This window comes from Manis pentadactyla, chromosome 11 (assembly GCF_030020395.1).
Source record: "Manis pentadactyla isolate mManPen7 chromosome 11, mManPen7.hap1, whole genome shotgun sequence".
Classification (NCBI taxonomy): Eukaryota; Metazoa; Chordata; class Mammalia; order Pholidota; family Manidae; genus Manis; species Manis pentadactyla.
The window spans coordinates 122,788,592-122,810,359 of NC_080029.1; the positions used below are offsets into that span (position 1 = coordinate 122,788,592).

The 21,768-nt window shown below is 54.4% G+C and overlaps 1 protein-coding gene across 8 annotated transcripts in view; it reads left to right on the forward strand.

Moving 5' to 3' along the window:
- LINGO1 (leucine rich repeat and Ig domain containing 1) overlaps positions 1-21,768 on the forward strand; it is a 212,163-nt gene that overhangs the window by 137,535 nt on the left and 52,860 nt on the right. Inside the window, exon 7 of one of the 8 annotated variants that reach the window (XR_008992683.1) lies at positions 2,557-2,775. The exons of 6 other annotated variants lie outside the window; for them this stretch is intronic. The gene's annotated coding sequence lies outside the window, so the exon portion shown is untranslated. Of the gene's footprint in view, positions 1-2,556; positions 2,776-21,768 lie in introns of those variants that run through there. One more of the 8 variants, XR_005029263.2, reaches the window with a different exon arrangement.

Here is a 21,768-nt window from a genome sequence, read left to right on the forward strand (position 1 = left end):
ACCGTTGAGAAGGCCGTTCTCTGGAGGAGGCGGGGCCGTGAGCTGGGCAGCCGGCACTCCCTGCAGCCGGGGGGGTGGGGGCTGCCCTGGCGGCAGAGGAGCTCTGGGCAGGCACCATTCGGTACAGGAAGGTAGGACCCCGTGTCCCCAGGCCAGCCAGTCCTGCAGCCCCCTGCCTGCTGCCTCCCCTGGCTTTCGCTGGCTGCTCCAGCCCGCAGGGCCGGTTCCTCCCACCCTGGGGAGCTGGGCTGCCACTCCTGGGCTCCCGTGATGGGGGCGCCTCCATCTCCTCCTCTGGAGAACACTTTTCTACCCCTGGTCCCTCGCCCTTCATCTGCTCCCTGACTCTTTTCCTCCTGTGGTTCCTCTTTTCTCCCTTAGATGTCGTCTGAGGTTTGGCCATGTAGTTCCCCCATCTGTTATGCCCTTTCTTGCTCTCTACCCTTTCCTCTTTTTCGAGGCCCATTGTAGGTCCCTCCTTCTCCAGAAAGCACCTGCCGACTGCCCCAGCAAGCGGTCATCTCCCTTGGTCTACCTTCCAGCGCCAGCTTTTTCACAAAAGGAAAGACTAAGGCCCAGGGTGCGTTTCCGTATGAATGCTCTGTTGGCTCCTGCGTCAGGGCCAGAGCTGTGGCTCTCTTTGTCTTTGCCACTAGGGAGCTCATAGCCGGTTTGTGGCCCATTTCTAATAAGTGCTCAGGATGCTAGACTATGCAGTTGCTCAGTAGCTTTGCCTCTAGCCTCACCTTTCTTTTCAGCTTTCCTTCTTATTTCTTCTCTTACTTTTCACCATGGCTATTCTCGGCAGCCTCAAACGCTTTTAGAAGTATAAATATCCAAAGGGAATAAATAACCAAGAGTGGCCTTGGTTAAAGCATTCAGTGCCGACTGTAGCCAGATGCTTGGCCTTCCCCTGCCTCGGGGTAGCCGGGGCAGGAAGTCTCCCCCAGGCCTGGGGCTCAGCCTGTCCCCAGGGAGACACCAAAACCTGACCACGGCGGCCTCCTTACAGCGCCCGCCGTGCCCTCCGTGGCTCTGGAATGGCATTGTTCTGCTCTCTTCCCTCCCCTTCCCCATCCAACAGAAGCTAATGAAAGAGGCTGGGAAACCCAATCCTCTGGTAATTAAATTTACTTAACGGGTATTCAAGTGGAGTAATGAGAAGTTTAATGCAGTGATTAGATTTTTCTTTAATTAATTAAAATGAGAACCATGTGTCTTGCCAGCAAACCAACTTGACCCTCTGCTTGAGAGCAGAAGCCAGAGACAGTGGGGGACTAGCTGTCTACGTGGGCAGGGGGGCTGGGGGCTGGGTCCGGCATCCTAGCCTGGCCCTGCTGCTCTCAGAAGACTGCCCAGCTCTAGTGCTCACGCAGGGCACCCTCTGACTGCTCACCCATTTCTGAGGCCTGTCAGGGCCAGGTCTGTGCTAGACCTGAGCTGCCCACAGCTGAGGGATCCGCAGCCCCTCACACAGGCAGCTGGGAAGTGATCCCCGATGGAGGTTTCCGGGGAAGGTCAGCAAGGGTGGCTTAAAGCAAGGAGCGCAGAAGGAGGACTTCAGGTCCTGTGAAAGGAGGAGGCATTTGGGGTTTCTCATTGCAAGGGCCAGCTGCCCTGTGCACCTGCGTGCTCAGCAGACCTGGGTTTACCTCCACTGGCACTGTATCATCTGTGCTAACGGAGTGCGGGCAGTCAGGTGGATAATCGAGAAGTCTGCAGTAACCCACAATCCACTTATCCTTAGCTCGCAAAGGCAGCCACTCCAGGAAGCTGTCCATCCTCGCCGTTTTGGAAGGCCCGTTCGGAATGCAAGGATGCACTTCCCTCCTTGAGCCACTTCTGCTGGGGTCAGGTGGTGGCTGGGCCAAGGGAACACGGGAATCCCACCCTTGCTATTGGAGTGGCGCACAGGACAGGCCTTGCCAGGACAGAAGGTGGACATAGTAGAGACCTAGAAGACAGGCCCCAACATCCCAGGGGCAAAATACGTGTTTTCAAAGTAATGGGTAAGACTTAGGAGAGTCCTGAACCCTTCATGGGTGGGGAAGCAGAAAACTTTCTTCAGTGAGTCCTGACTCTACCCCCACACTGAGCCCTCATCCTGGACAGACTGAAACTTGACCCTGGCCCTACACTGAGCCCCAACCCCAGCTCCTCACTGAGCCTAATGTTTTTATGGATGTGCCAACAGAGAAACAGGTGCTAGGATGGGCAGGGTGAACAGTTGTTTGTCCCCGTCCACTGCCAGCTCTGTGGCCCGTGTGCAGACTCCCGCGCAGGCCCCACACCAGTCTCGGGAATGACCAAGATGCATCAGACGGGGTCCCCACCCTCGGGGCTGGTGGGGGAGGTGGTGAGCAGGCAGCTCCAGTGATCAGAGCTGGTGGGGGGAGGCCCAGAGGGCTGGCGGGCTGTGGATCTGCAGGTGGGGTGTTCCTCCAGCAGCAGGGGCAGGGGGGGCCAATGGGGAGACTGAGATGGGGTCTCAGTGAGAGGTGAGGACAGGACCCATGTGGGCAACTGGGGGGCCTGAGGTGAGTGGTTCTCCCCCAGGAACTGGCCGTGACTCCCTGGCCACCCTCAGCTCCTGGTGACCCAAGGGGCTTATCTGTGGGCCAAGGTGATGGTGTGCCAGGCCCTGGGCTGGTAATGTCCCTCGAAGGGAAGCATTTCTATTTCATGGAAGAGGAAACAACACATGTGGAGACTTGCTGAATTCCTGTCAGCCTGAAATAGGCTATGGGGGTGCATCTCCCCAGGTCCTGCCTGCCTTTTCCACAGAGTGGACTTGCCCCGAGGCAGGGGCCCTCCCCTTCCGGCTCCGCCCGCCCTGAGGGGACACAGCCTGGGCTGTCCTGGGAGTCTGAGGGCTCAGGCTTGGGCCAGTCAGACTGGCACCCAGGGCCTCTGGCTGCAGCTGATGTCCTGGGAGTGGGGGAAGAAAGGAGGGCCCTGGCTGGGTGGGGGGCTCGCCGTGGGAAGGACAGCCTCTGCTTCCTTCATCCCCTCTCTGCCCTCTCCAGACCCCAGCCCTGTGGATTCCAACTCCCCAACCCCATTTTCCCCTCCTTCCGTGGCACAGCCCTTTCTGTATAACCAGGCCTAGAGAAACCACCCGCCAGCCACCACCACCCACGTGAGGAAATTGAAGCCCTGAAAGGGGTGGGCACTGACTCAAGATCATGATGCTCTGCCTCTCCTGTCTTTAAGGTGAAGGGCCTGAAATCACTTATCTTGAATTTAAACACAAGGGTTGGATTTGAAAACTCTCCCTGGGTGGGGAGGCCTCGGGGGTGGGGTGGGTGCAAGTCCACCCTACACAGGAAGGTGCCCCGGGGAGCTGCGTGCCCTCACCACGTGCACCCCCACGCCTGGGCCCCCGGTGCTGGGAGCCACTGTCTCATTCAGTCCTCTCAACCATCTGGGAAGCTGAGGCATTTTCTGTAGATGAGGGGACCCAGTTGGGGACTCGGCACCGTCACAGTTACGTGCTCAGGTGGAGCTTGCTGGACAGGCTCAGGTCCTGGGCCCAGCCACTGGCTGTGATCACCCCCTACCTACCTGCAGGCAGCTTCCTGCCCCCCCCAGCTCTCCCCAAGACCTGCATGCCCCCTCCTCTGCCCAGTGCACTTCCCTGCTTGTTCTGCAGCCAACACCGATGATCTCCCCGGCGCTCCCCGCCCTTGCCCACCTCCAGGCCCTTGTTCAAGCTGTTCCAGCCCCTGGAGCTCTCCTCCCCAGCTCCGTCTGCCCGAGCCCCCCTCATCTTTCTAGGCTGGGCTCAGATGCCGCCTGCTTCCTACAGACGCCCTTCTGCCCTCAGCCTCTTCAGAAACTGGGCTCCTCTGAGCGCTGCCCCACCGCTCTTTGCCTGCCTGCCTCTGAGGCTCCTGGCCCCCCGTGTCTGACTGTGGCTCTGTGGAAGGCAAGGAAGTCTGCTCACCTCTAGCTTCCCAGGCCAGTAACCCCCAGGGCCTGGCACACAGTAGGTGTGCAGGAGATAGCGGTACTCTCCTTGAGAGGGGCTGCACCTCCACAAACCCCTCCCTTTCCTCGGCAGCCCCCCGTCCACTCCAGACCCCGGAGGAGGCCAGCCTCACCGCCCGCCAGTCCTTACTGGGCTCTGGCTGGCAGGGTAGGGACTGGCCTCTGGCACCAGCAGGCCTCCCTGTGCCCACTCCCGACCTGCCCAGTTTCTAGGGGCAGGAACAAGGCAGAGCCCACCCTTGGAGGCTCATGGGCAAGCCTCGGGACCTGGAGGTACAGGGACTGGGGTAGGTCAGCGCTGACCGAAGGCTGCATGGGCACTCTGCCTGGCAACCCTTACTGGCTCTGCTGATTACTGGCTGTGTGAGCTTGAGTAACCTCTGCATTGCCTCAATTTCCTCATCTGTTAAGTGAGGTGGTGACAAACGTACCTAGGGGTGCAGTGGGGATGAAATGAGTCCCTACAGCGTACAGCGCCCAGCACAGCCCAGCACAGACCTACAGGGGGTTCCCCCTGAGTGCTGGCTGTCACCGTCGTCATGGGAGGGAGCACGAAGGCTGAGTGTCCTGGGGCCCTCAGAGAGAGTTTCCAGAAGGTGCTGACACTTGAGCAGCAATTTGAAAGATGAGGCACAGAAGGCAGGAAGACCATAAGACCATTCCAGGAAGGGAACTGCACAAAAACCCAGATGCAGTTTTGGAGGGCATGCATGGCAGCTGGGTGTGTGAGAACAGGTCCAGGGAGACCCCAGGCTGGTCTCACAAGGGCTGTGTCCTGTGTCCTGAGGGACCTTGCATGCCACATTGAGGAGGATGGGCTTTGTCCTGCAGCCTGTGAGGGGCCATGGAATGGGGCTTTTTTTTAAACCATTAAAGTAATATTTGCTCATGTAAAAACATGGAAACAACATAGATATGTGTCCTGTTAAGTATGAAAGTTCCTTCTTTGCCCTTTTCTGCCAAGGTTCCGCCTCCGGTATGCCTCCTTGCAGAAGTTTTTCTGTACCTTAAAAACATATTCATTGTATGTTACTTTAAAAAAATAAAGAAATGGAATCATGTTATACACATTACTCTGCCACTTCCGTTTTTTATTTGCCAGTGTATTGTGGGCATCTGTCAGTGTCACGGCATACAGAGCAACTGTGTTCTTTTTAATCGTTGACTAATATTCCGTTGTTTGGATGTAGCGTAATTTATGTAACCAGTCCTGGGTTGATGGATACTTAGGTTGTCTTCAATTTTTCACTCTTGCAGATAACGCTTCAGTGAACATCCTTGTGTATATATCTTGCTGACACGTGTAAACGTTTTTGTAGGATCGATTCGTAGATGTGGAATTCCCAGGGTGAGGGGTATGTTCATTAAATTCTGATGGGCACACTGCCACACTGCTCCCCCGAAGCGTTGGGTCAGGTTATGCTCCCACCTCTGGTGTCTGTGGGTGGCCATTTCCCCACACCATCCTCCACACTGGACATTGTCAAGCTTTTTAATTTTTACTAATTCAGGAAATCATTTCACTGAGGCTTCAACACTCACCTTCCTTCTCCCCAGTGAGGCTGAGGCTTTTTTCATGCAGCTAGAGGCCATTTGTATTTCCTCCTCTATGAATTCACTGTTCATATCCTTTGCCCGTTTTTCTTTTCCTTCTGCCTTTTTCTTGTGGATATAAAGGAGCTTGTAGTGTATTAGGAATTAAAAAATTTTTGTCTCTTATGTGTGTTGGAAATATTTTCCTTAGTCTGTCGATGGTATTTTTAACTTTGTTTATGGTATCTTTGGCAATATAGAAGCTTTAGCTCTTTATTTAGTCAAATCTGTCAGACTTCTCCTCAGGGCTTCTGAGTTTCATGTCTTGCTTGGCCAGGCTTCCTGGAAGCGTTTTACGCAGAGCAGGGATGCAGTCAGATCTGTGACTGGGCGAGGTTGTTCTGATGGCCAGTGTGTGGAGGGCGAGCGGGGGAAGGACAGCAGACCAGAGGACAGGAACCCGCTGAGACCTTTGTGCTGGGCTGCGGGTGGGGGAGAACTGGGGAGGTTAGTTTGAGAAATATGCCCATGGTGATAGAATGCAAGGGAGAGAGAGGGGAGGGAAGGGACCCCAGGGTGATGCCTTGGTCTGGGGTACTGCGTGGCTGATGCCACCACCGCCCTGTGCCCGGGGACAGGACTAGGAAGGGAAATGCATGCAGATGCGTGTGAGGGCTCACGTGGGCAGGGACGTGTGTACGTATGAGCACATGGCTGCACACATGTGCATCCTTACAAGGCTGGTGATTGGTGTATCTGCACTGTGGCTCCATGGCGGGGGTGGAATCTACTTTTTGTGGAGTATCTATTCTCTACCAAGTACTATACTGTAGAAGGCATTACACACACACACACACACACTCACACACACACGCTCTATAATCTCTACTACCATATGAAGTATGTTTTACAGGTCAGGAACCTGACTTAGAGAGGTTAAGTAAAGTACCAGCTCAAGGTCACGGAGCTAATAAGTGTCAGAAAGAGGATTTTTGCTGACAATTTAGATCTAACCACTGACACTGAAGTCTTTCGTTCATTTCTAACCTGGCCAATCCAGTTTCAAGGGGACATGAGTGCTAGAGCCAGATTGTCCGGGTGTGAAGTGCAACCCCATTCCCAAGGCAAATCACTTCCCCTTTTTGTGCCTCAGTTTCCCCATCTGGAAAATGTAGACAGTAACAGTGCCCGCCTCAGTTCTGGGGCTGGTGGGAATGGAATGTGCCAGCACATGTAAGGTGCTCAGCCCAGTGAGGGCTCTTTGGGTGCTGACTAGGCTGACTGCTCCCCACAGTGGCAGTGGCGCTAGCTCTGCACCGCAGTGGCTGTGCCCCTTGACCTTCGCCCGTCTCTCTCCATCCTCCCTCCACCTGGCACCTCACTCCTATGCCAGCTTTCTTTCAGTTCCCCACAGGAACTTCTTTTTAACATTTGCCTTTCAACCTTTGTCTTCTTTTTTCAGCCCCCAAGCCCTTGACAGACAGACAGTGAATTAAAGCCAAAGCAGTCAGCAAAAACCATTCAGGGACTCCTCCAAGCGGTTCTGATGAGGCTTTTTCCCCAAGCCTGTGCATTCGCCCCAGCATTGCCCAGGCCTCGGAGAGCCAGACCATAACATCCACCGCCCTGAGTGGGGCTGCCCAGGTGCGCTTAAGAGCCACGGGTCTGAGCTGACTCCAGCCCAGCCGACTCTCCACCTTAGCCAGGAGCCATCACTGGGTCCCCGACCCCAGGACAAGTAATTCTTAACATCATCGGCCGTGGAACTTACCCGTAGGAAATGTAAGCAGAAAGCACAGCAAATTCTGGGCACAGTTCCTTCCCATGAGCACATCTAAGCAAATCCTGGGGCCAGGAGGGTGGGTGCAAGGTTTCCAAGCTGGGTTAAGACCTCAGGTCTGCACCCAACTTAAAACTTCTCAGAAAAAGGGAGAAGTCACAGGGGTGCTATTCCAGAAAACTCACTGAGATCACCAAACTCATCATACGGACTTCTCATCATTGAAATAAACTTCCAAGTAAATAAATCCTAGTGGTAAAGAATGGTGCAGTTACTACCTGTTTTTTTTTGTGGGATTTTGCTTTCAGTTGCACTGTTTCAGTCTCAACCTTTTGTTCTTAATCCAAAGGATGGCATAACTCACTTCAGTCCTTCCCAGGGAGTAGCTACACCCAACCGTATGCCCCCCACCCCACAGCCTCTGAAAAATGATTCTTTATGACTGCTCTTTTGGAAGACCTGGTCCGCATGTCCCCAGGGTCCCACCAAGCCTGCCTTTGTGCCCCCCTCCCAGCACACCCCATGCTCCTGCAGAGTGCCGGGCAGTGCCACAGTCTCCAGCTGCCCCGGCCCGAGTTCAAAACTTGGATGCACACAGACAAGTATTGACATCAGCAATCTGCCCCCACGTGCCGGAAGCTTCTCAGTTTGTTCTTGTAATAGGGGAGCCTTTCTAATGGCCCCAAAGAAGCTGTGTTGTACCCATTTCTGTTTTCAGGAGAGGGGAACGGGAGACAGTATATCCACTGCAGCCAAATCTTACTTCTCAGCAAAAGGGAGAAGTCACAGGGGTGCTTTCAGACGCCAAGGGCTTTCCCCTCCCGACACCCGCCAGAGCCCACTGCTACCTCGAGCGGCCGCCTCTTCTCCCTGTTCCCTGTGTCGTCCCACAGGAGCACAGAACATACAAGGTGATAATTGCCAAAGTAAAGTGCCAGTAAGTTCAAAATATAAATGCACAATTAAGCTCGCAGCTTGTTGTCGTTTCTGTCTCCAAGGCCCTGTCAGAGCTTTTGTTTCCCCTCAAGTTGTCCACCGAGGGCAGACAAACTGGGGGACCCAGAGCCTTTCTGAGAGCTGGTCCCAGACCTGAGTCAGGGGTAATAAAGTTCTGAAGATGCCCAACCTTTGCTCTAAGGTCAAGTTCAAGCCATAGAATGTAGGCCAAAGCCCCAACTGTCATGGAGGTGCTGCCACTTGCCTCAGCTCACAGTGCCCTTTCCCAGGCGGGCATTGTCCTGGTGGGTCCTGCTGCAGGGCCTGAAGCCTCCCCACTTCTCTGTGGATGGGTAACCCTCCAGCTTGGGAACTGAGATTATTCTGTCCCCCACTGAAATCTTAGTGATTTAGAGGCTTCCAAGTGGAGCTTAGTTCTCACACCTAGGAAGTCATCCAAACATGTTCTCAAACCCAGTACAGCAAGGTCATGCACCCCTGCGTGGCCAGTGCGGTCGTAGTAGGGGCAAGGTTGTGCTGCATTAACAAATTCTATCTGAACTCTGAGTGGTTTAATGCAACCAGGCTTCCCTTCTTCTTCTTTTACCATATGAACTCACATGTCAAGTCCACTGTGGGAAGTGGGTAGGTGACAGACCCTGGTCCGTACAGTCATGCGGGGACCCGCGCTGACAGGAGCCCCACCGTTTGGTAGCCGCCCTGTCTGAGCATGTGGCCTACTTCACTGCAAAGAAGAGAAAATGGTAGAGTAACACACTGGCTCTTAAATGCTTCGGCCCAGCAGTGACACACGTCACTTTTATTTACTGTCTGTTGGCCAGAACTTCTCAAATGCCCTCAGGAAATGTGGGGGACGATGTGCTGGGGTGGGGAGGGCATGGAGGAAATGTGCCCAGATGTTCAGTGAGCGGCGATATTCTGTGTGCAAGGGGTTTCAGACCATCGGACCGCTCTCAGAGCTGGAGTTACAGGAGCCGAGGCCACGATTTCCTGCTCATCCTCTCCACCTGGGTGGCTGAGGCCCGGGAGGGCCAGAGGGCCTGGGAAGGCCTGATGGGAACAGCTTTGGGGAGGAGTCCCTTTGGATAGCAAGCCCCAGGGCAGGCCTGGCTAGGCCCTCTACCCACCAGGCAACAGGTTTGACTCAGTCTCTCCCCTCTTACCCCATTGATTGCTTTCGACACCAACACCATCCCATGAAAAGCATTTCTCAGGAGGAGACACAGGATCGAGAGTGAGGATGAGTTCATGGAGGGAGAAAATCCAAGCAGAGACATCCAGAAGGCGCTGTGTCTGGGTCCATTCAGGCTGTTCTAACAAAACACTAGGCACTGGGTGGCTTATGAATGTCAAGCTTATTTCTCACAGTTCTGGAGGCCAAAAAGTCCAAAATCAAGGTGTCAGCAGATTCGGTGTCTAGTGAGGGCCCCCGTCCTGGTTCGCAGATGGTCCTCTTTAGACGGTGTCTCCACACGGGGCGAAGGAGCTCTCTGGGGCCTCTTATAAGGGCGCTCGTCCCATTCATGAGGGCTCCACCCTCATCACCTGATCCCTTCCCAAAAGCCCACCGCCAAATACCATCACGGTGGGGATCAAGTCTCAGCATGAGAATTCTGGGAGGACACGAACATTCCGTCGATGGCACACTGAATATGATGGTCTCAAGCCCAGGACAGCACCCTCGCCAGGAAAGAGAGAGCTGCCCGTGGCGGGCTTCCTTCCGGGCTCTCATTCCTTCAGCGAATGTGGCTGCTCTGTGCCCCGATGTCCTGATGACTCCAGAACACCCGGGATCGAAGCTTGGCTTGGCCCCTTATTAGCTATGTGACCTTGAGCTAGTTACTTCTCTGTGCCTCGGTTTTCTTCTCTTTAAAATGGGGATCGTGATAACATCCATCTCTTAGGGATAGTTGTGAGGATGAAGTGAGTTAATAATTGTAAAGCACTCGGAACAGTGTGTAACACATGCTAAGGGCTCTATAAATATTAGCTCTCACCACCACTGCTGCCGTCATTACCATCATCACCCAGCACCAGATACTGTTCTAGGTGTTGGGGGAGTAGATATCAGGGTCCCTGCTCTCACATATCATGGGGGAAATGGGAAATAAATAGATAATTAGGTTGATAATTGCAAATGGTGATTGTACTAAAAAATTAATCAGGCACATGAAAAATCACTTATCATTAGTCAGTAGGGAAATGCAAATTAAAACTACAATGAGATACTACTGCATATCTGTGACAATGATTTGTACAAAATTGACAGCGCCAGGAGCCAGTGAGGATACAGAGCAACTGGAACTCTGATATGTTGCTGGTGGGAATGCAAATAGTATGGCCACTTTAGAAAACATTTTGGCAGTTTCTTATAAAGTAAAAAATATGCTTACCGTAAGCCCAGCAATCCTACTGCTAGGTATTTACACAAGAGAAATAACAACTTATGTTCATACAAAAACCTGTATGCGAATATTTATACTGGCTTTATTCATAATCGCTAAAGCCCAAAGGTCCTTCTGCTGGTGAGTGGGTAAACTTCAGTGCTACTCAGCTATAAAAAAAGAATGAAATCTGATATAGGAAATAAAACACCTAAATCTCAAATGCGTTATTTGCTAGATGGAAATAAAGCCAGACTCAAAGGCAGCATATAGGTGATTCCATATGTATGACATTCTAGAAGAGACAAAACTATAATAGAGACAGAAAACATATCATTGGTTGATAGGGGCTAGGGCTGGAGGAATTGATACAAAGGGACAGCACATGAAGACTTTTTAGGGTGATAGAATTGCTCTGTATCTTGATTGCAGTAGTGGTTACATGGCTGCATGCAGCTGTCAAAACTCATAGGACTGTGTGCTTGAAAGGGTAAAATTTACTGTAGGTAAATTATACCTCAGTTAACCTGATTGGGAAAAAGCTCACTGTGGGACTGTTGAGACAGGGAAAACCAAATGACAAATCAGTCGGTTAGGTTATGTGACAAGTTAAGGAGGGTCTTCTGTACATGGTGGTCAGGGAAGGATCTCTGAGGAGGTGTCTTGAGCTGAACCTGGGTGAGGAGAAGGGGCCAGGCCTGTGAGGATCCGGGGGAGGGATGTGCGGAGGGCACCAGGCAGGCCCGGGGGCCTGTGAGGACCTGGAGGAGGGATGGGCAGAGAGGGCACCAGGCAGCCCCGGGGGCCAGGCCTGTGAGGACCTGGAGGAGGGATGGGCAGAGAGGGCACCAGGCAGCCCCAGGGGCCTGTGAGGATCCGGAGGAGGGATGTGCGGACACGGCACCAGGCGGCCCCGGGGGCTGAAGCTGACTGAGGGAGGAGGGGTGGGTGGGAGGTTGGTCAGAGGCTCTGCTCCCCTCTGGGCATGACTGGCACCACTGGGGGCATTTACAGAGGATGACTGAAACCATGCTGGGGGTGAGATGGCCCAGGGAGGAGTGGAGGGGACTGTGTGGAGGAGGAGGACTCTGTGACCGAGGGTCAGCGCTGAGCACGGGAGAGCATGGGTCAGGGGGCCTCCTACAGCAGGGGGTGGTCAGCCAGCCAGAGAGCTGGCAGGCTGGGCTGGGGGCTGTCAGGGCAGGTGGGTTCCTGATGGACCTTGATGGGGTACTGCGGGCTGTGGGGATGCAGAAGCAGATACTCTGCATGAGGGGTGCTGGGGGTAAGGACACGTAAGTGAAGCTTTCAGGGGACAGGGGACAGACCTGGGGATTTGCGGTGGGAATCTCAGAGAGAGTGGGGTGGAACTGCCTATCTGTGTGTGTGAGTGTGTGTGTGCGTGTGCATGTGTGCACACATGCATGAGTGTACATGGTATGAACAAAACTGAGAGGTAGACTTGACCCATGAAGGACTGTGGGAGGCAGCCAGAGGGGAGGAGCTTGGACAGGGCCTTGAATACAGGACTGGGAGGCCCCTCGGGCGGCTGCGGGCAGGGAGGCTGGTGCCACGGTGCCTATGCCCCAGGGGGGAGGCAGCACCATGTCCGATGGGCTGGGGATGTGGGGGTCTGCCTGGGGAACCCATGGAGAAGTGGGGCCGCCCTGGACTGGCAGAAGCCCCCTCTTGGCTGCACTAATCTTCCTGCTCTTCCCCCACAGTGCATGCTGACTACGACGGGCAGGCTGCCATTCCCGGGGCCCCCAGAGGCCAGTCTGTTTGCCTGCCGGTGCCGTCTGACTAGGTAGGGAGCCGAGGACGGCTCACCGGGCCTTGTGCCTGTGTGCCTGTGGGAGGGCTTGGCGGGAGGGCCGGGCAGGCCCTGGACGAAGGACATCCTGCTCAGGGCCCTGGGGGTACAGTGTGGGGCTTGGGGGTCCCAGCCACAGCAGGGCCTGCTGGGGAAGAGTCCCCAGACCACAGAGAAGGCAGGCCACCTGGCAGCTGTCCTTCCTCCAGGCCTGTCCTTGGGGCGCGAGAGGCCCCGGGACACAGAATTCCTACAGCCCCAGTTTTGCTCTTCGACTTCGCTGCGGTTTGTTCAGGATCCGTTCTTGGCGTGCACCTACTAAGTGCTTCAGCTGTGTGGGCCTTGCTGTCGCTCTGACTCTGCGCTGCCCGAGCTGCTGTGCTCGCCTAGTGGGTGGGCTTCCGTGGGGGTGGCTCTGACGCTGGCAGCTCCTGGCTCTCTGCGGGCGGGGCTCCTCCCAGTGCCAGGAGCAGCCCAGCTCACTTTCAGTCCACTTAGCGTTTCTCTGCTGCTCCTGGGCACCCCACAGGGAGGCTTCTGCTCAGGGCCAAGCGCCCCAACTGCTGAAGTGTGTTGCAGGCTAGGCTGGCCAGAAAGAATACAGGAAGTCCAGTTAAATTTGAACTTTTGACAGACAACAAATTACTTTTTTTGCATAAGTATATCCCAAATGCTGCATGGGACATAGAATTTTATTTTAAAATCTGGCACCCCTAGTGAGGGCTGAAGCCCCAGTCCCCTTCCTCCGCCGGCCAGTCCTCCCAGCTGTGCCCACCTTGGCCCCCTCAGATCAGGTGCCTCCAGTGCCTGTGGCAGGTGCCCTGGGGCCGGGGCCTCCCAGCCTGCCCAGGCCACAGTCCAGGGGCATTTCCTGATCCCCAGGTCCCAAGGGCCATCCCTGGGATGGAGACCTGGAGGCGTCGGCTGGAGGCTGCGCCACAGCTGCAGCTGCTGAGAGGGCTCTCAAGGTCCTCCTCTTCGCCTCCCAGGCTCCCTGAAGCAGGGTCCAGGCCCAGGAGGTCAAAGGGTGGGGCTGGCTCCGCCTTCGTGCTTGTGAGCAGAGCTGTGAGACTGGCCTGGAGCTGTGAAAGAAACCAGGAATAGAAAACTGTTTTCTGAGCTTGGAACCCAGAGTACTTGGGAGTGCGGGGGTGGAGGTGAGGGGTGACTGGGGGGAGGCAGGGTCAGATGATGCGAGGCTTAGAACGTCCTGTTTCTGCATCTTCCAACACTGGGGACACATGGAAAGTCTTCTCTCTGTAAGCAGTCATTTTTCTGACTATTAAGTCTATATATTTTTTCTGATGATTAAATATGTCATTTATATATTATCTACCTACCTATCTAACAATCCAGAAGTATTCAAAGCATGCATTTCAAGCCCTTCCCATAATCTCTTCCTCCCCAGAGCTAAACACTATTACCTAGTTTAATATATATCCTCCTAGACTTTTTTCTATGCACTATAAACATATTTTAGAAGGAAAACCATGGGCTCCTACTAGTTATACTGCTCTGCCACTTGACTTTTCACCTAACATACTGTATAGATCATCCAGAGTTCTTCACTATCCTTTTATGCCCACTGTTTGGATGGTGTTTAAATTATGTGTCAGTTCTAGTCCTGTCTCTCGGTGAGCATTTAGGTTGTTTCCCGTGTTTGGCCATTTATAAACCTTGCTCGGGGAACCTCCCGGTACATCTATCTGGCCGCACTTGTGTTATGGGTCCTTCAGGGATGTTTCTGGAAGTGACTGCCTGGATCGAAGGGCATGCTTACTTCAGGTTTTGACCTGGACCACCAGATCAGCCTCTAGAAGGTGATGCTGACTTGTCATGTACAAGAAGCCTTGTTCCCTCGCCCCAGCCAACCATGGGCATTATCAGTCACTTAAATCCCTGCCAATCTGATAGGTAAAACTAATTTCATTTTACATTTCTTTGATCGCTAACGAGTTCGAGCTTATTTAATGTGTGCTTGTTGGCCATTTCAATTTCTTCATTTGTGAATTGCCTGGAATTCATTGTTCATGTCATGTTCTCGGTTTGTTTTTCTGTCCATCTGTCCAGTCACTCAGGAAGCATTTACTGAGCATCTGCTATGTTGGACACTGTTTTGGTTGAGGGTCTGACAAAAAAAAAAACCTGCTTCAACAGGACTTATGCTCCAGTGGAGGAGAGGGAGCCAAGAGAAAACAGATAAATATGTGAAATACAGTGTGTGTATGAGTATTAAGTGCTAAGGAGAAAAAACAAACAAGCAAAGGCCTGAAGGACACAAGAGCGCGAGCCGTGCGGAGGTTCCGCACCCTGGGTCAGGAGCAGCCCGGGCTGTTCAGGGCTCAGTCAGCCTGGCAGGGTTAGAACAGGGTGAGTGAGGGACGTGCATCCAGAGAGGGATAAAGAGCCACACTACACACGAGTGCCTTGCAGGCACCCTAAGGACGTGGCTTTTATTCAGAGTGAAGCAGGGAGCCATGAGAGTTTCTGGCTTTCATTTTAACCAGATCACTCTGGTTGCTGTTGCAATGGTTTAGAGAAGAGATGGTGGGGGCTTGGGCCAGGTGAGCTTGGTGGAGGAGGGGAGAAGTGGATGGGTTCTGGGTGCATGTCAATGATAGAATCAATAGGATTTGCTGACAGATTGGACGAGATGGTATATGTGAGGGCAGGGGAAGCCAAAAATTGCTGTCCTCGTCATCTTGGGCTGCCATAACCAATGCCACAGGTTGGGTGGCTTAAACAACACTCATGTATTTCTCACACCTCTGGAGCCTGGAAAGCCCGAGATCAAGGTACTGGCGGACTTAGTTCTTAGTGAGGACCGTCCGCGGGGCTTGCAGACAGCTGCTGTCTCAGATGGCTGCTGTATGCTCGCTCACTTGACTTCTGACGTCTCTTCCTCTTCTTAAAAGGTCACTAATCCCATCATGAGGCCCCACCCTCATGACATTATCTGACCCTAAAGACCTCCCAAAGACCCCACCTCCAAACACCATCACATCGAGGTTAGGGCTTTAACATATGTAATTTGAGGGGCACAAACATATGGTTCATAACAATGACTCCAAGAGTTTTGCCCCAAGTAGCTAGAAGGCGGGAGGGGTTGGGGAGAGGAGGTGCTGTCGTCCACAGAGACAGGGCAGAGAATAGGGAGGAGCAGGTCTGGTGTGCTGGGAGGGGAAGGGCTTAGCTGTGGACAGGACTGACTACACGATGTGCGGAGCCCAGAGCAAAATGAAAATGGGTGGCCTTTTGTTTTAAGAAATTACTAAGAATCTCAAAGTGGTGACAATAGAGCATTAGACCAAGCTTGGGCCCCTCTAAGTGTGCAGTGCTGGGCAACTGTCCAGGTGGCACACCTCTGAGCAGGCCCTGACTGTGGACATGCAAAGGGAGAGATGCCAGTACATGTCCAAGTAGGAACGGGGAGCTGACCGCTGGGTGTATGAGGCTGGAGCTCAGGGGATGGGTCTGGGCTGGCAAAACAAAGTTGGGGTCGTCAGCATAAAGGCAGCATCTAAAGCCATGAGCCTGGGTCAGCAAGGGAGTATCGACAGAAAAGAGGAGGACCCAAAACCCAGCCCCAGAGCCCCCTTCAGTTAGAAACTGGGGAGCTGAAGAGGAGCTGCAAAGGTGCCCGAGAAGGGCTGGCCAGGGCAGAGGACAGCCAGGCAGGTAGGAGTCCTGGAAGCCAAGGGCAGGACGTTTCAAGCAGGAGGTCGAGTAAGATGTGGAGGGAGCACTGATCATGCGTCAGCTGTCGGGAGGTCATAGGGGACCTCGGTTTCAATGAGGAGGGGGAGGCAGGTGTGTCAAACGCATCAGACTGACTTGCAAGAGCAGATTGATTTATAAGAGGTTAAGGGATTTAACCCTTTATCTGTCGTTTGTTACAAAAATTTTTTCACAGTTTTGTAGGGATTTTTTGTCATTTAAATTTATGGAGTTCTGTTTTTTGTTTTTTTTTAAATCGCCTTAAGAGTTTTAAATTGTCCCGTGACCAACTCAGTCGTTCTTTTCCTCTAGAGTTTCTGGCCTTAGCCACTGCAAAGTTTTGACAATGTTGTTTACATTGTTTTCTAATTGTTTCTGATATTTTAAAACATTGAAATCTCTAGTTTCTCTGGAATGTCTTTGTGTATGGTTTGAGGTTGGGATCGAAGTGTTTTTTCCCCAAACGACTAGCCTGTTGTCTCAACACTGTTGACGGGTGAGCGGTCCTCCCCCTGCTCCACTCCTGTCGTCTGGTGAATGCGGGCCTTGCTGTTGGATTCCACCGATCTTGGCTTGGGGACAAATTTAGGAAGTCAGGAGAATAGGTGGACCTGGGGACTGACTGGGGGTGGACTGTGAGGAGGCTAGAGGAGTGGAGGCCGACTTGTTTCCTTCAGTGACAGGGGAGGCAAAGGGGAGTCAGGGGCTACGGAGCTCCAAGGGTGGAGGGGCTCCTCTGTGCTGCTACAATTCTGCAAGGCTGGTGTTCCATGTACCCATCTGCGGAAGAGGACACTGCGATTCAGGGAGGATTCAGCACATGTCCAAAGGGCATCAGCTCTTAGGAGATGGAGCTGAGACTGCAGGCAGCCATCTCAGCTTCCATGCCTCCTCCTGTCCACCCTGGTGAAGGGGGCAGAAGCAGGGAGGTTTCCAGGAAAGCTGGGAGGGCTTCAGGCGCAAAATACCCCCACACCTCACCCTGCATCCCCATCCGCCATTTGTCTGGGTCTTGAAGGTTTCCCATTTCCAAGAGCAACCTGTTAAAACCGAAATACTCCTGGCAGGGAATCACACAGTAAGTTTACAGCGAACATCTTAATTATCAGTTAACACCTCCGCAGGGATTAGCTGACAGCCAGCTGAGGACACGGAGTGGGGCTGGGTGTGTACCTGGGCTGGGAAAGGCCGGGCGGAGGGAGGGTTAGAAGGGGAGGGGCGGCTTTTTCCTGGGCCCGGGGGCAGCTGCGTCCTCAGGAGGGGAGGGGGCCTGGGGCTGGCGAGCGAGCGCCGCAGGACAGGCAGGGTAGTGGCAGCTTTTCTGGAAACCTGGGGCAAGGGCTCCTAGGGGAGCTGGCATCTGCTGGACACCCGCTGTGTCCTGGGATCAGAGGAGGCCTGTCACGTTCTCATCCTTGCTCTTGAGAAAGCCTGGAACTCAGCCACCCTTGCGCTGCCTGGGGCACCAACTGCCTGCGGTCACTCAGAGCTGGAACGAGCCCCTGAAACCCACGGACAGGATCTCACCTAGCCCTGAGGGGTACAGGGAGAGGAGAGAGGCTGGGGCATCTAGAACCTTCTGTAGTTCTCTGGGGGGCTAGTCTACCCTGCCAGGGTCAGGGCTCGGTGTGTATCCAGGTTTGGGACTCAGAGCGTTGGCAAGGTCAGTGGTCGGTGTGACCAGGCTTCAAGTTCAATATGTGAACAGGATCCAGGCTCATTGTAGGTCCGTGGTAACTAGGGTCAGGAGGGCCTAACCCTGGAGGCCACCCGGGTGGGCGGCTGAGCTCCTTAGGCTGAAAGGAGCTGTGACAAGAGGTCCCCTACGGCTGGGGCGGGGCCCAGGGGCGGAGACAGGGGATGTGACCGCTCTTCTGAAGCTGGTGCTTCTGCCCCCGAGGGTCTTCTTCCCCGTTCACCGCACTTCGCATGTGGGGGAACGAACTGTGTCTTTGGGGGACATCATGTGTCTAAGGGGGACCGGCTGCCCAACTGCTCCATCACCGCGTGAGGCTCTGATTCAGCCCCCCTGGGCCCCCGCGGAAGGGCCGCTCCTCCTGCGCCTCCCCTCATCCTCCCTCCCCTGCCCTTCCCCCCCTGCCTTGCTGGCCAGCCCCAGCCTTGCACCCAGTTGCTGGCACTCAGACCCTGAGACACCCAGACACCCTTGTAGCTGAGGCTGTCCCAGACCCTGGGTGGCCTCCAGTGGGGCACCCCCCCACCTCTGCCCAGTTCTCTCCTGCACACCCTCCCAACGGTGTGGCAGGGGCTTGGCTGGGGAGGGAGGGGTGAGTAGTGATGAGGTGGGGCTTCCCGGAAGGGAGGAGCTGAGCTCAGCGCCTAGGAGCAGGCCTGAGGGAGCGCCCAGGGAGGGCGACCTGTGGGAGCAAAGGACAGGGGTCTCTGGAGGTGCTGGGGGTGGGCCCTTCAGTGAGACGGGCAGCTGGGAGGTGGGACAGTCGGACGGGGGAGGCCTCCATGGCCACCTGAAGACTTCAGACCTTACTCGTGAGGCCAGTAGTTTCCAAACCCCCTAGTAGTTCAAACCTGTCACAGGGAAGCCTAGAGCAGCAGGTGCGCTCAGTCGTTCCTTCAGCAAATATGTGCCGGGCACCTCATTTTCTAGACCTAGAGGCACAGATGGGAACCAAACAGAAAACAGTTCCCTGCCCGCAGCAAGCTGACCCTCTGTAGGGAGCCTGTGGCTGAAGGGCAAGTGAGGGACCTCCCCCTGCTGCCCCCCACCCCTCTGTCTGCTCTCTCCGCCTGGAGGCTCCCAAGGCATTTTCACAAACACAGGGACTTGCAGGGCTGCTTCTGGGACCTGAGAGAGAAGGCGAGAGGATCCTTTTCCACTGAAGGAAGGTTCTGGGAGGGATGACAGCCAAGACAAAGAGAAGGTGAGCGTGACAGGAAGGGAGAGAAGTGCCTGCCTGTCAGGAGAGGAGGCCATCCCTGTGGTGCTCACCTCCTAGGGCAGAGAAGGAAATGAAGCCCTCCCAGGTGTGTGGCCAACTGCCTCCTTTGGCCCAGAACTGTCCCCATCCCAGGATGGTCAGTCCCTTTGCTTGAAAGCCACTCTGCGCCTGAGGTTGGCCTCTGCCCCTGGCCAAGCCAGAGCGTCCAGTCAACCCTGCTGGACCTCTGAGAAACTAGGTGTCTAGGTCATGGTGTGCCGGCCACGCCTAGGGATTGTGGGAAGCATCTGCAGGGCCCCTGTGGTGCCAGAGGAGGAGTGTGGGACAGGGCCCTCACTGCCATGGCTGAGCTGCCTTCAGGACCCAAAGGGGACTGAGGCCTGGTCCAGCACCGGACCCCACCCTGAGGCCCAGGGAATCTGGGGCCTTGAGGCAGGAAGCAGAGCTGCCAGCACTTCTGTGCCCACCTTCCTCTGTCCCCCTCTGCCCTGGGTCATGCTGCACAAGTTGGGAGGCCTGGCATCTCTTCCTAGTTCTGCCTCCAGCTTGCCATGTGACCTGAGGACAGGCAACTCTGAGCCTGGGCCTCAGTGGCCTTGCCTGAGACGTGACAGTAACTCCTTACCAGAGCCGTCCGAGGCAGGTTTTGCAAAGCATGAAATGTGTCCTGGGTTAATGTGCTGCTGTGGTCACTCGTGTGCTTCAAGTCCCTGCCTTTGGGGTGCCAGCTCTGGAGACCATGAAGGGGCCTCAGATAGGGCCAACTCTCTGTTCTTGTGGGGTGACAGATGTATAAACTGGAGGTTGAAAATTGGAGGCCCCAGCCAGGGATGTGGCTTATGGATGTGTTTCGTTCCACTTTAAACAATTTTTTAAATTGAGATTTAATTCACAATCCATAGAACCCATCATTTTGAAGTATATGATTCAGTCTTTTTCAGTATATTCATAGGACTCTTCAACTACCATTACTATCTAATCCCAGAGCACTTTCATCACCTCAGAAGGGAGCCCTACACCCATTAGCAGTCACTCCCCCTCTTTCCATCCCCCAGGCCCCAGCAGCCACCAGTCTCCCCATCTCAGGGCTCTGCCTGTTCTGGACTGTCACACAGATGGAAACATGCAAGGTGTGGGTGGCCTTTTGTGACCCGCTTCTCCCGCCCAGCATGGTTTTCAAGGCTCAGCCATGTTGTACCTGGTATTACCACTTCATTCTTTCTTACGGCCCCATAATATTCCATCATGTAGATATACCACCTTTTGTTTATCCATTCACTCATGGGCATTTGGATCATTTCCCCTTTTTGGCAATTATGAATACCGCCTCTGTGAATATTTGTATAACAGTCTGTGTGGGAGCAGGTTTTCCATTTTCTCGGGTCTACCCCAGGAGTAGAACTGTTGGGCTATAAAGTGACATGCTGTTAATGCGCAGACAGGGCATGTGCTGTCCACTGATGATATCCTGCCCACTCCTGATTGCATTACCTGTGCCCCTTTACTCACTGTCATTTCCTCTCTGGTCCCTGTAGGCACTGAAGTTTTCAGCCCCTGACTATAGAACAGTGATGGAGGGAAGCACAGCAGGCTGTAGCAGCCAGAGAAATTTCCTCCCCCAGGAAGGGGTCCTGGAGGACTTCTTGGAGGAGATGTCACCCGAGCTTAGCTGAGGTCTAGTGGGCATTTTCTAGGACAAAAGGAGAGTCGGAGCATGCTCCTGGTGGGAGGCAAAGGCAGGGAGGTATGAAACCTTCCCTTGCCTCGTCCTGAGGAAACACCCCTCCACAAGCCCTGGGAAGACAGGCGGCCCCAGGGACTCCCCCTGACGCTCTCTCCCTTCTAGTGCTTGCCCTCTTTCCATCTTCTTTTTTGCCCAGGGAGCTGCAAACAGTTTGATGGGTCTGAGAAGAGAAGGGGGAAGATGAAGGAGCAAGATAAGCTAGTCTTAGGCTCCTGCAGAGAGAGCCTGAGGCGGGGTGGGCAAAAGGTTGGGGGCCTGGGGTCAGAGGTGATCCTGAATCAGGACTCTGTGTCCCAAGGGGGCGTCCGACTTTCCCTCCCTCGGAGACGGCTGAGAGGCGCGCCGGGCCCCTCCCCAGGGCTGGGCCAGGCCTGTGGCAGAAGCAGAGCCAGGGGCCCGACCTGGCGCTGCGCACACATCCTCCCCGGTTTCTGCTCCACTACCTAAGAGTAATTATACCTTGACATGCACGGAGATGAAGAAAGGATTTTCTGTGAGGCAAAATCTTCTTGAAATATTCAGGCCACGCTGGGCTTCGCTTCCCCAGCTGCCTAATCACTGCTGCTTGGCTTGGCCACAGCTTGAGAGGCCACATGTGCCTGGGAGACCACCTGGGCTTTTGATTTCCTCCTCAACGGGGAGAGGTTTACTTGGCCAAGAAGAACCTTGGCTGAGGCCCTTGGACGCTGCGTGCGTGCCTGCGTGTGCTGGCCTGTTCCTAGCCTGTGCACGTTCATTCATGAGCTTGGCCACGAGCTTGTGTTCAGAGCGTGCATGTTCGTACGTGCCTATGACTGTGGCACCCCTGGCAGGTGCAGTGCGGTTCACACAGCAGTCTGGCTTGGCTTTAAAGGGGCTGCTCTACTGTACCCTGTTTCTGTGATTCTTGTATGGGGTTGCCTGTGAGACCCTCTGGGTGAGGGACTGCCCTT